The 14,282-nt window shown below is 33.5% G+C and overlaps 1 long non-coding RNA gene across 2 annotated transcripts in view; it reads left to right on the plus strand.

The window, feature by feature from the left end:
* The window catches only part of LOC105477903 (uncharacterized), a 185,569-nt gene that overhangs the window by 102,491 nt on the left and 68,796 nt on the right, over positions 1-14,282 (plus strand). For both annotated transcript variants that reach the window (XR_011625378.1, XR_011625379.1), the window contains exons 5-6: positions 993-1,155; positions 14,054-14,200. This is a non-coding gene — a long non-coding RNA (uncharacterized lncRNA). The remainder of the gene's footprint in view (positions 1-992; positions 1,156-14,053; positions 14,201-14,282) is intronic.

Here is a 14,282-nt window from a genome sequence, read left to right on the forward strand (position 1 = left end):
CTGTCTTGAGATTCTAGGGAGCAGTAACATGCTTTGAATATTTCATTTACAAAGTGCTTGGAGAAAAGTAAGAATGAGAATGTATTCTAAATGGCTTATCTTATTTGGGGAAAAGCAAAAAGAGCAAGCAGTTTAGAACATCTAAGTGGGGAAAATAAGTACTATCTTCTTTCTATGTAATAGTAGAGAAATAGATATTCTATTATGAGTATTGGGTAAGAGAAAATAATCCATTGTTAGAAAAAACAAACTGCAATAGTTATCTTGATTAAACACGACTCTGTTGATGAAAACAGTAAAAAAAAAGAAAAATTTTAAAAGACCAAAAATATAAACACACATTAAGATGAAATAAAGAAATTATCTTAAACTAAATGAGAGTGAGCTGAAATCTCCCATTTAAAAATGGAAACTGTTGGGTTGAGTTTAAAAACAACTCAGCTCCAAGTAACAGACTTAAACCAAAGTGGTAAAGAAAGGTTGAAAATGAGCATGTGAACAAAGAAGTACCAGTCAAATATAAACAAATTCCCCCAAAAGCAGCAGCTATGATATTTTCATTAGATGAGATGGAATTAAAAGATAAATGTGACAAAAAGAAGAGAGAAATCTTTTCCTCAGCAGTACACATAATAGTTACTTATTGAGCACTGTTTTGTGCTAGACAATGATCCAGGCATGTGAGATACATCTATGAAAATGATCAAAAAAACAAAAACCTCTGTCCTTATGGTGTTTACAGTATAATGAGTATGATCTGAAAGTACATTAGAGATTAAACATGGGTTTATTTGGTCTGACAACAAAACATTTGGAGAAAGGCATAACTAGCATTGTTTTAGTGGCTTGGTGATGTCAGGACTCTAGTAGTCATCTCTGTCATTCTTGTTTTCCTCATAGCTGCAGTAACTCCAAACCTCACTTCCTCACACAATAAAAAGGTAAGAATGAAATGGATATGGTAACTTATGCCTCTCTCTCTCTCTCACCAGATATTTACTTGCAATTTATCTCCCAGAAGTGGGTGAAGAGCCCACCTGAGATCCAGGACTAATTGCAACTTTCTTGATTTAAAAAGATAACTGGCAAATATCTGAAAAAATTTAGAAATCTCCTTGAAAAAAGGGGGGGAATTAAGGAGATACTGGATTTTAGGTAAGCAGCAAAGAGTTTCTGATCTCTTATATAAAGACACAAGTTACAAGATTATTAGAAATACAAGAACAATTTGATGAAAATATAGTCATAATGTAAGATTACACTGTATCTCTAATGTCCAACTGGGTAATTCAATTATGTCTCTCTTAATAGTTATACATTATTTCTTGGTTAAAAATATCTTGTTACACTTTTATAGAAACATTTACAAAAATGGCAATAAAGAAGACTTTAATCATTTTAAAGTAGAGGTTTTATAGCTCCATTCTCTGAATACCATCAAATACAATTATAAATGCACAGTAAGGGTAAATACAGAAATCTTTACTAATTGGAAATTGAAAGCAACCTCTTATATGATACCTGGGTCAAAGCAAAAATCAAATGCAAAATCAACATATCTCTAGAAAGCAATAAAACAAAGGAAAAAGTCAAGCCAAATTTATAAGACAAAGAAAAATCCTATAGTCAGCTGATAATGTTTGTTTGAAATGTCTTCATTATCAAAAAGGACAAATCTAAACATATGGAAAACTGGTATTTGTTTAAAATTTGAGTAACAACAAATAAAGAAAAATAAGATGTGTGATATAATACATTCTGAATGAAAAAAATAGAAACAATAAGACAAAGTAGATGAAAGAATAAGTACAACAAATTAGCTGGAACAGGGGGCATTTGGAGACTATAAATATATTAGAAATAAAAAAAAACAGGAATCTGAGGAGGATCCGTCCTAGAGACAAGAGGAAAAATCAGACGCCAAGAAAAACAAAGGGAAAAAGTAAGGACAAGAGAAAGGAAAGGGTGTAAGACAGTGTAGGACAATATAGGTTTGTAGGGGAAGCGGGTAAGAGAGTTTGGGAGTGTTTTTTCAGAGGAAATGACAGCCTATCTAAACGAATCAATATCATAACAATTTACAGTAATTCATAAGGTATACATTCAATGATTTATACCAGTTATTGTTTTATGGTATATTAAAAATGTATTATTTAAATAAAATTAACAAGAGTTTTGCAATTTTCTCACTAACTTAGAAATGTTAGAAACCTTAAATTCATTACCTTTATCAATATATATTTTGCTACATGTATTGGCAAGAAATAGCATGATAATTGTAGTGCCTTTACTTTGTGACAAAGAATATTATATTGGGGTGACACTGAAGAAGGATTGTGATCATAATGATAATGCAATTACATGAAGTATGTATATTTCATAAAAGTAGCACTCCCTTACCAATTCACTTTTTATGAATATTCTTCAGCGTTTCAGAATAATCAGCACATTCTTGACTCGTTAACTACAACTAGAGTCATCAAGGGAGGAAGTGAAATTATCATTAAACATTCACTGACCAAAATCAATTAGTCTACCTACAATATTAATTAAACAGCTTGCTTTGTGCAGTCAGCAGCCCTTGTTACCTACAATGTCAGAAGAGTGAGATGTAGTAAGATAAGAAATAAAAAAGTAAATATGTGTATGGACTTTGGTGTCAAACTAAACTCAGTCAAATGTTAGCTTAGTCTCTGATACGTTGTTTGAATCTGAACAACATATAAAATTTGACTCTTTCTTTTTTCATCATCTGTAAAAGGAAAATAATGACTAAAACATAAAACAGCTATGGATAATTAATTAATTGATATTGATGTCTCTAGCACATAGTAGGTGCCTAATAAATGGCAATGTCCTTTTTTCCTTTTGGTGTAGCATTTGAGTATACCATTTTGGTAGTGTGAAATATTGTCATTGACGTAGATTTGGGTTTTCATAGGGAAGAAATTTTACAGTGAAGAAGAATGACAATATTCACCTTTTACTATATAAACATAAATCTCCATTAAATAACACTTTAAATATTAATAAAAGATTCATTATCTTCATTTATGTAGAGTCATTAAGGGGAAAACTAATTTGATTCTGTTTTCTTCATTGCCCTTCTCAGTTTTGTTTTCTTTCTGATTTCCCCTGTTTGCTTTTTTAAAAAATATTGCATTTCCAATCAAAGCAAACTTTTAGCCTTTTTATCTTCAAAAGTCTTGCACCAGATTGCACCAAACCCCAGCCTGTCCTAACTTGGTTTGTTGTCAAAAGTATCTTAGCATCGATTGTGCTGCGATTCCTCCTACTAGCCTTACCAGAGAAAATGCATTTAACTAGATTTATTAGACACCTGCTAATTAATAGTCTATGAAAAGGATCTTACCTGACATTTTGCTCTCTGGCTTGGTTGAGTTTCTCTGGTGCACTCTTAAGCAATCATTCACCCACTGTCCTAAGTTGTGTGAAGACTGCATAAGAGAAAGTTGATATAAAAGAAAGCTTGACATTTTAACTCAACTCCATAATTTCTAATAGTGTTTCTAATATCATCTTAAAGGGAGGGTTTACTTTCTAATTTATGTGAGCCTTTTAAACAATATTGTAAAGATAACTGATAAAAACGGTTTTATATTACAAGTAGACGGCAGTTTTTACAAGGAATTTTACACCAAGTTGAAGTTTTAGTTCAATTCTGTCGGAGTTCACAATCAATCATGAAGATTCTGGGGAGGGAAAAGTAATTCCTTGCCAGTAGCACAGTGATATTAACAGATAACTATTGCAAGGGTCAAATATAAGCATCTTACCAAAAATGTTTTCATCCTATTTATATACTGGCGATGGTTCCATAAAAGAGGCTATCAACCACGGAGCCCACTTTGTAATCTGAGGTCTGTGATACTCACTAGGCATTATTCAGTGGCAAGTTAGGATGTTGGGTGAAGTGTTGATGAAAATCCACAGTAATAAAAATCTCACAGAGGTGAAGTCAATTACACTATCAAGTGAAGTTTGTTAAGAAGAGATACTTGTTATTAAAGTATCCACTCCTCAACAAGGCTGACCTTCTCAAATGCTAGTATGTCACAAGGCGTGAGATTTTTTAAAAATCCAATAACAAGTTTCCCCACTGTGGTTTCAATTGCCTTTTCAAATCTCCCACAGTGCTCTGTTTCAGTCTGAGATAATGCAGACAGTTCTGGTCCTCAGTGGGTCAAAGTGGCATGTATTTACACTAGAGTAATCAGAGACAGGATTTCTACCTTGATCAGATTATCTCTTTCTATATTTTACTGTAATCTTTACTCCACTTGGCTTGTATAGTCAAATTTTGAGCTGCAGAACCTTTAAAAAATTATTTCTGAATTTTTCCTTATAAAATGCTTTGTATTGCTAGGGGCTCAAAAAATAGTGGTGGCATTCTATTGAGGAAGTTCACAAGAAAACTCAGATCATTTGCCACTTTATAGTATTGCATAAAAATAAGCATATGCATATATTAAAATGGATAGATTCTGCTGTTTTGCATTTTGAAAAGAGCTCCCTGACTAAAGCTGCGTCAAGAAAAGAAAAAAAAAATTGAAAAGGTGGTATTTGAAAAAAGAAAGTCATTAGGATGTCCAAACCAGTGCATACCTTCATTGTAACCTTGTCATTCTCCATAACAACTTTCAACTTACTCTTGTGGGTCCCAAGTATATTATAACAATTTGGAACAAGAAATATATTTTTCTTATATTTTCAAAGTGATAATATACCTAGTACACAGCAGTCACTTCTTAAGTAGACAGAAAAAAATAATATTAAACAAGAAAGACATTTTTTCAATAATATTGAAGGAGTTCAGGAAAACTATACTATTTAAGCTGTAAAATTCTATGACCATTTCAATTATTTTCTGAATATAATTACTCTATTATACAAAAAATGAAGTGAGACTTTAAAATTTGGTATCATTCAAAAAATTAGTCGGGCATGGTGTCAGGCACTTGTAGTCCCAGCTACTCAGGAGGCTGAGGCAGGAGAATGGCGTGAACCCGGCAAGCGGAGCTTGCAGTGTGCCCAGATCCTGCCACTGCACTCTAGCCTGGGCAACAGAGCGAGACTCCATCTACAAAAAAAAAAAAAAAAAAAAAAAAAAATTGGTATCATTTTAAAATATGCTAGCGGAAATTGAGGAAACTAAGATATTGACGAATCTGAAGAATTTTTAACATAGCATTTTTGCTCTTAAAATTTAGAGCACCACTTCAAGTGGGATATATCTGGTGCTGTGTGTTTGTGTGTTCCCATGTATGTTTCTATGCTACTCTTTCTTCTTAGCAATTTATAAGAGCATGGAGTGAACTTCCCAGTGGGGTGCAGGCAGGTAACCATTTTGAAGTCACAGGATAAGAGGACCTCATTCTCATTCTCTTATTAATTTCAAATGCCCTTATTCACTTCTGGGCAATGGATTCCAGAAGGCACTAAGCTTGATAAAGTTTCACCTATCGTACTTAACATCACAGAACTTCAGATCTTTGTTGTCACAGAAGAGATCTTCAGAGGTTATATTCAGTCTACTCATTTTACAAAATAAAAAAAAACTCACATAAAAAGAAGCAAAGAGATATTCTTTAATCAACAAAGTCCTAATTAAAATAATCAAGTGCCTAATGAGTCTGAGCCAACATTACTGGTACTTCATCACTTGCTGCGGTGTACTAACTGGTAGCCACACTCAAGACCAGGGTCATCTTTGGACCTTGACTGGAGGCATTCCTGCCCTGGGACCCCATTTTAAGGACACAAACATCACAAAGACCAAAATAAAATCACTTTTCTCCTTGAATAAAATCACTTTTCTCTTTGCTGATACCATAAGAAGGTTTTTGTTTGTTTGTTTGCTTTTGTTTTTGTTTTAAGAAAATTTGGCAACTCATGAATGAAGAGGAATGAAGGCAGGAAAAGACTGAGCTGAACTGTGCTCCCAGCCAGTGTAGGAGGATGGAAGCAGGGCCGTGCGTCCAGGAAGAGCAAAAAGCACACTTCTGCCCTGGGAAACTGGAGAAAAGTGGCGGATCTCCTGAACTCATTCTGTTAAGTTTGAATGTAAAGTCAACCCAAACCTCAGACAGAGGCTACTAGTCGTAATTTAAATTGCACTTGGACTAACACAGCTTTCGGTAGAGAGGCTTTGGAAAATAGAAAGATGGTTGTCTCCAGAAATTACAAGCCAGTAGTGAAGACAAAGGGGCAGGATTCACAGATGCCTTTTAGAAGCCCCTTGGCTGTAGTACAGGAGAAAGAGTCCCTGGTTCCAAGCTGGTTTCATCCTGAAACTAAGATGCCTTTATTTTATGCTAGCTGAGAGAAGCTGAGTTTTCCTTCTAATAAAGGTGGATTTTAAACTCAACTAGGGCGATAGCAAAATCAATCTGAGAGAGAAGACAGGTGGAGTTTTGACCGATAGTTTGGAGTATTAAACTACGGAATAAGCAGGAATATCAAGATATTTTTTAAAAATGCTCTCAGATCTGTTTTTCTAACTTACCAGCCAATGATTCCTTTTCTATTTCTCAACACTTAGAAATGAAAAAGGAAAAGGAAAGAGAGAAATAAAATCACATAAATAAACATTCAAGTTCAGTTTTCTTCATACTTTTGCAGCAAATCTAATTATGCAGTATGTTCTTAGAGGTATCTTATAAGTGTCTTTGTATATTTTTAATGTTGAAAGAAGCTGAATGAGAAAGCATGCTTTTGTTAACACTAAGTTAGGTTTGTGAAATAATTTTGATATTTAAAGTAATTTTGCATTTTGACCTACAGGGTTTGTTAGTATAGTTGGAGCCTACAAATTTCTTTAGATTCAATATTCAAACTCAAGAAAATAAGCCTATTTATTCTGTAGCACTGTTTATATCGCTTAGATTTTACTGTCTCCCTAATTTAGTACCACTGTTCATATCGCTTTTTGCTGACTGGCATCCTGCAAAAGCCCCGCATCACAAACCTCTGTATTAGGTGAATCACAAAGTCCCTTCTTAATCAATCTTATTTTCATCAGTGGTTAAGACAATATAAAAGTAAGTCGTTTCAATCAAAATTATGAGTTCTCATTTTGGAAAACTAGCCATGTAGCCACACTGCCACAAGGTGGGAGTAAAACGTTTGATTGGCTTAAGAACTGGCCTTCGCTTTTTTTTTTTTTCTTCCCACAGCTCTTATGTGAACAAAGACATAAAACAGGCTAACTTTAAACTTGAAGGAAATAACATTGGTTCTGTATTCCTTGCTGCTAATATGCATACCCTGAGAAGTGGAATTTCTTTTTCTCCAAATATGAGTATCAAATATAATAAATGTAGATGAAGAAAATGGTTTAACAGCAATTTCTTTATTTCTCTCTTTTCTTTCTTTATTCCTTGCCAACACAGTGCTCCTTTCAAACTATATTTTAGGACTATAAGAAAGCAATTTCACATAAGGCCTACTAAAAAGAACCCCCCAATTTTATGATGATAATGAATATTACTTATTCTCTACACTAATGCATATTTTGAAGATAGCTGCCCTCCATAAATTTTTCCTATCATTTTATATATGCATGGTAATGAAGGCAGCCATGTAAGTGGGAACAATGAATTAAACAGTCCAAGAAAAATGTATAATGATCTTGACCTTCTAAGGAACTGAGAGATTAAAATGAGTTTTTAAATATTGCTTATTTTAGAATAAACATAACCCAGAGCCTCTATACAAAATCCCATGGCCTTTGCTTGCTTTGTGTTTAAATGGATGTACTAGCTATGCTTTGTTTCATGTGTGCCTATTAAATCCAAATTTGGCAATATATGTGTTTATGTTGATGTGTAAGCATATGCAAACATACACATGCCCTTTGAGATAGAGTGTCTGACACAAGTTAGTAAGATCAGACATTTCAAGGCAGTCGAGACTCACCAAGGTGACAGCAACACACCTAAGGGATCCTGAGTGGTGCTAAATGGAAAGGACTGCCATCTCCCTTGAATAAAAGGCATAAAGAATAAGAAAAAGCATAAACTGGCATGCCCATTTCAATTCCTTTCCTCCTCCTACATATGAATAAAGAGGGGGCTAACAGCTGACATTCGTGTCACTGCTGCTGTTATGTTTTCTGGAAAGATTTACCTAAACAAATCATTTTATCTTACTGAGTTCTGAATACTCAATAGATAAAGGGCCACATCACTTACCTAACTTTCTCACTTTTTTTCCTAATGATAGCAATAGCAAGAAAGACAAGGCAGTGCCTAAGGCCATGGCATTGATCTTTGCTGTATGTATGTGCAGGAGCTCAAATAAAATAACACAACTGTCTCCAGCATAAACTTTGCTGTTTTTAGACAGTCTAGCAGAATATTACATTTATAAATAATTGAAGTTTTTTTGACTGGGGGTATTTTTAAAGTTTAAGATATGTGGAGAAAATCTATTCACATAATGAAATACCACCTGAGAATATGCTAGACGATTTTGGATGTGGCATTATAATAATGCACTTGAGTATCTCATAGTTAATGTTCTGCAAAATATTGAGTACTGTGTTCTCATGATCTGACAGATATGATCTACATCTTCTGTACTTCAGGGTCACTGTTTTTTCTCTTAAACTTGTAATTTGGAGAATTGGCTGAGAGCAAAATGAAGGAGAAAATAAACAGCTTTAAAATTTTAGTGAGTGGCTGGGATTGATTGTAGGTAACTCAGAAAGGATAGAAAACATCAATCGTTAGCTGTTGCTTAAAAAAATAGTGTACAGAATCCAACCAATGTGCTCTAAGTTCAATATATTTTTAGTACTTACTTTTTATGTTATTGACTAAGATGTCATTACAGTAAGATGTACCATTATTTTGTGTTCACTAAGAAAGAAAAATATGATATATTAAATTGTGGTTAGTCATTAACTGCAAGATGTTAAAATAGCATGTAGAGATGTTAAAATAGCAAATTCAAAAAAAGGAAGGAAAGAAGGAAAGAGAAAGAAAAAGAAGAAAGGAAGGAGGGAAGGAAAGAAAAAAGGAAGGAAGGAAGGAAGAAGGAAAGTAGGAAAATGAAAGAAAAACAAGCCTTAGAAACAGTTAAATAACTACTTTGAAGACTTCTTTACTGATAGGGACTGAGCTAGAATAAGGCTACTTTGGATTGTTTGAGGTCTCCCATATTTTATCTGAAACATCTCATTGAATGGAAATCACAAGTTTCTAGGATTGAGGTATATGTGAAGTAATGAGGAAAAGATTGCACAATGATATTAATATGTTTTTAATTAAAAAGTTTACAATTGAATTTTTAATTAAAATTTAACAGAGTGATATAATAAAATGCTTAAGTGCTTAAACTTTAGATGTAGGAATCCCATTTTATGTCATTAAATCGAAACTCAATTATGATGTATGATTTTAGTGTATTTGAAAAACATAATGATCTATAAGTCAGAGTATCCTGGATTTACAGTCAACTGAAAGAAATACTAGTTGTCATATTTTGAAGTGTACTAAATAGTCTTTTCTTGTACTAATTTTTATATAAATGCATGATCTGTTTAAAACATGCTATTTACTTCTAATGCCAGTTAATAGCTGTTGTCTAAAACAGTATTTTTTAATTCCAATGACTTATCAATCAAGTAATATCAGCTACTGAGCAAAGTTAGGAGGAAAGAACTAAACATATTTTGCTTTTAAATTCTACACCTTCACATAAATTGCATTATACATTCCAGAGAAAACTTAAAACTAGATTAGTTTTCCTTTAATTGGTTTAACAAACTACCAATGATTTACTTTTTAGAATAAACTCCTTAATAAATGTCTAAAATGCTGGAGCACTATATCTAAACTAGTAATAGCTAAGTGAAAGTCAAAAGTGGAAGAACCTAATGAGTCGAATTAACTTGTTTGATTTTTGTCCTCGTATTTAACTTGACAAAGGTAATAATAATAATACTAAAACCATAATAATTACCTCAAGGTGTTAGTGGAAAAATAATCTCTGATTCACATCATTGATCTTGGAGTTATAATTTGTTATATAAAGTTGAAGATATTCCTTGTAGTTATATAAATTCCCATAATGACAGTGGGTTATTTTTTCCCAGCATCTTATTTGATTTATCCACAGAGGTTACAATAGTGCTTTTTGCAGAGGAAAGACGATGGAAATAGTGAGTCTGTGCAGAATATGAGAAAGCTAGTAATCTATCTAGTATCTGTTATCGCTCTATATATTTGTGTATAGGAAAGATGAATAAATAAAAGCCAAATGGCAATTCCCTTAGATATTTGATTTGGTTTAATCTAAAATTGAGTAGAAAATGAATTAGCAAAATAAAATAATCTCATATTTGTTTTAAGGTCTGTTTCAGGTGCCAGTTTTCTTTTGGCCAGACCTCAGTCTCTAAAATTCCTTTTAGATATTTTACCATTCTGTTGAATTACCACAGGGCTAATTTTGATGTGCATCATATCTTGTCTCACCTGTAATTTCTGGCCCCTGTATTCTGGATGTGTGAGAAACATTCTCTTTTGCTGCATGAGAACAGGATAGAATATTTTCAGGATACTCTGAGAAGATACATTAAAAATAAATTCTTTTTTACTTCTTTTTATGCAAAGTATTTGTGAATGAGTATATATACATTTGCTGAAAAGAAAATTCTAGAAACTTTAATCCCAATCTATTTTCTCAAGTCATTTCCTTATTAAGAATTATCATACAGGTTTAGATGTTGGTGTCAAAGTCCATTTGAATTTTTTTCAACAAAAAGTTCATTGAAGTCAATAGGGATATGAGATATGTTTTGTGCTTAGTAGTGTTTTTTTTTTTTTTTTTAAAGTACAACTGTAATGAACAATGGGGTGGGAAGACAAAAAAAAAAAATCTATCAAGTATTAACATAACCAGACACAAAGTACTATAATCAGAAATATTGCAGTGGACAAAGATAAAACGTAAGGCCAGAAGCATTAAGTTTATGTATGTACACAATAGCACTGTTGCATGGCTCCCAGAGGCATAGGGCTTACCACTTCCAAAAAGTACTCACTATTAAGGTGACATAGGTCTTGTCCCTTGAGCCTCCTTAAAGAAACAACAACTGTTCAGTAGCAGTGTAACAGATGTTAAAAAGAATCATTAGCAATCTAAATGTTTTTCCAAGCAGATGTCCTACTTCTGCCATGGCTAACTTTGTGGGGAGCCGAGTGGAATGCAGAGAGAATGAAAGGATGAAAAGTTGAGGGAATCAATAATAAACAGTTACAAGAATTACTCATTTAATTATATCAAAAAAGGGACCAAGGTGTAGTGTTTTCTAATTGCTGCTGCTTGAAGAAGGAAGGTAACCAAGCCAAAGAAAGAATTAAACTCACATTGCTCCATTGACTTGGCACGTAGCTTTGAATCAATGAGAGGAAAAGTGACAAGCAGTATTAAAGAGAAATTTAATGCTAAAATTGCAATTGTGCACTTTTCAATAGATTTCAGTAGGGAATCAGAGGCTGAAAAAGAATCAGTGAAAAGAATGAAAATGAGGAAAACCAGTACACCTGCAAGGTGAACCTATGACAGGAATAAGAGAAGTTATTAGATTAGGTGACCGTCATTGTAACTTTATTTCCTTAGGGGCAAAGATAGGAAGGTTTTTTCTCCAAGCATTTTTTTTCCACTCTGAAATACCTTAGCTAGAAAGAATTTTCTACGTAGAGAAATTTTAACCTCAGCAACCTCATCCAAGTCCTCCTTTATTTTAAAATTAGCTTTCTTCCCAAAGAAGGCAAAACGTAGGAATCTATGTTAGTTATCTGCATCTTCAAAAACTATTTTTTAAATATATGAGAGTAAAGGAGAAAAGGTACTGAAATGATGCAGAAAATAATTTCTTGTAATTTTAGTTTTCAAAGGAGTATGAAAAATAATTATAGGCTATAGTAAAATCATGCTCATTAATAATATGGAAAACTCAGTGAAAATATAAATTATGCATTTGCTATATTTTATGCACCATGAAATACATTTAATACAGTTTAGCTTTGTCCATGTGTACCTAGATCTCAGATTCCATCATTTTTATAGAAAATTGTATAACAGTAAATTATATGGCAGTAACAGAATAATTTCCAGGATCAAATTGACATTTTGTACACTAAATGTGACCATATATTGTATCTGTGAAAACTGATGGACCCTAAAAGCAAATCTCAGTTATATAGCATAAATTCATATTTCCTAAGTCATGTGCTATGATTTTTACTTTTTTCTTTCTCAATATTAAAAGGCATGAGTACAGAGGACCATATCATCATCACAGTGGAGGAATAAATAGTGTTAAAAATCAATTTGAGAGACATGTAAGATGAATTCATTCATTTACTCATTCAATAAACTTTTATTGAAACCTGCTTTATACCAAGAAGTACGTTAGATGCTGAGAATTGCAAAGATTAAGGAAATGCTGTTACTACTCGTAAGTGGTTCACAGCCTAATCAATGAGATGCTAAGTCTCTGAACAAGATAATTCCATAAGTAAGTTATGCACTTGGGGATTTAGTGAGTTCACACAATGCAATGGCAGTCACATTCCCATTAGAGCCAGTGAGGACAACCTCAGAAAAGAAGTGAAGTTCTGGTGGTCAACTGAATTTAAAGTTAGTAGAAATGTGAAACATTTTTGTAAGTCATTAAAAATAACATTAATTTAATAAAAATGCATCTCTGAAACCACTAAAAATATAATATTTCTAAAACCAATGAGATCTTGTTTGTTCTCACCATGCGCTACATTGATGTCTCCAGTTACTCTATGTATGCTGTTTGAGAAACGCCATGATACAGGAGAAGTAAAGGTGGCACACAATTATCTTTTCCTTCACACGTGCAAGGTTATTTCATGGTTTAAATTACAAAGTTCTCTATGGTTTCAAGTCTTTATTTCAAACAACTTTACCATTCTAATTTAGCAAGATAATGCACAAACCACTGAGTCACTCATGACGTGGTTTTTAAAACTGATTTTTTTTTTTTTTTTTTTTTTTTTTTTTTTTTTGAGATGGAGTCTCGCTCTGTCGCCCAGGCTGGAGAGCAGTGGCGCCATTTTGGCTCACTGCAAGCTCCGCCTCCCGGGTTCATGCCATTCTCCTGCCTCAGCCTCCTGAGTAGCTGGGACTACAGGCCCTGGCAACCACGCCCGGCTGATTTTTATTTTTTTATTTTTTTTTAATTTTTAGTAGAGATGGGGTTTCACCGTGTTAGCCAGGATGATCTTGATCTCCTGACTTCGTCATCCGCCCGCCTCAGCCTCTCATTGTTGGGATTACAGGCGTGAGCCACGGCACCTGGCCCTAAAACTGATTTTTTAAAATGTATGTAATTGGAAAATAATTTAACAATCCTAAGAACAATGCATTTAATAGGAATTGCCACAATAATAATAATAATACTCCTCATCACCGTAGTAGCCACAGTAGCAAACTCTTACAAACACGTAGTACATGCCAGGGAGTCTTCTACATGCTTTACGTCTATTAACTCATTTAATCCTCATAACAGCCACCTAAGAAAGAAGCCACATAAGGTAGGAGCTCTCTCTGTAACTCTGTTTTACAGTTAAAAATACGGAGTCAGAGAGAGGTGGATGATAGTTGTCCAAGATCACACATGTAATAGGCTGAGGATTCAGATTTAAAAACCCAACCTGGTTCTAATGTCTGTGCTTTTAACCATTTCACTATATCTGTCTGCTGACTAAAAGATACAGAAATGGAAGAGGAAAAGTCCTCCATTTAAGGTAACATGGGTGCTGAAAACAAAAAGAGTACAAGAAGAAATCTCCATCCGGCAATATTAAATTGTGCAATATCTCTTAAATATTTCATTATTTAAAAAATAAACACAGCAATGCGGTATGTGAGTAAGGAAAGATTATTTTTAGAGAATTTAAATCAGTTCACTAAAAATGCAAATAATAATATGTGAATTATTTTAAAGTTAAAATTTTGGGGACAGGTCCTAAACACTGTTTCTGTTCTTCAGTCACGGTTCCTTGAAAAGAAACTTTGAATCTTGAGATGAAGAAAGATCTATTAGGTCATCTTGTCCATCTTACCGCCAGTAGAGAATTGCTCCCGACAGTAAAGAAGTTAACTTATTGACAGCACTCTTTAAGCAGCAATTTACCAGGTGAATCCCTAAAGGCAAGAATGACTTCTCTGGTTTATCTTTCTCTTCTTATCATCAGTATAGTTAGGAGATCCATTCAATC

This window comes from Macaca nemestrina, chromosome 7, assembly GCF_043159975.1.
Source record: "Macaca nemestrina isolate mMacNem1 chromosome 7, mMacNem.hap1, whole genome shotgun sequence".
NCBI classification, from domain to species: Eukaryota; Metazoa; Chordata; class Mammalia; order Primates; family Cercopithecidae; genus Macaca; species Macaca nemestrina.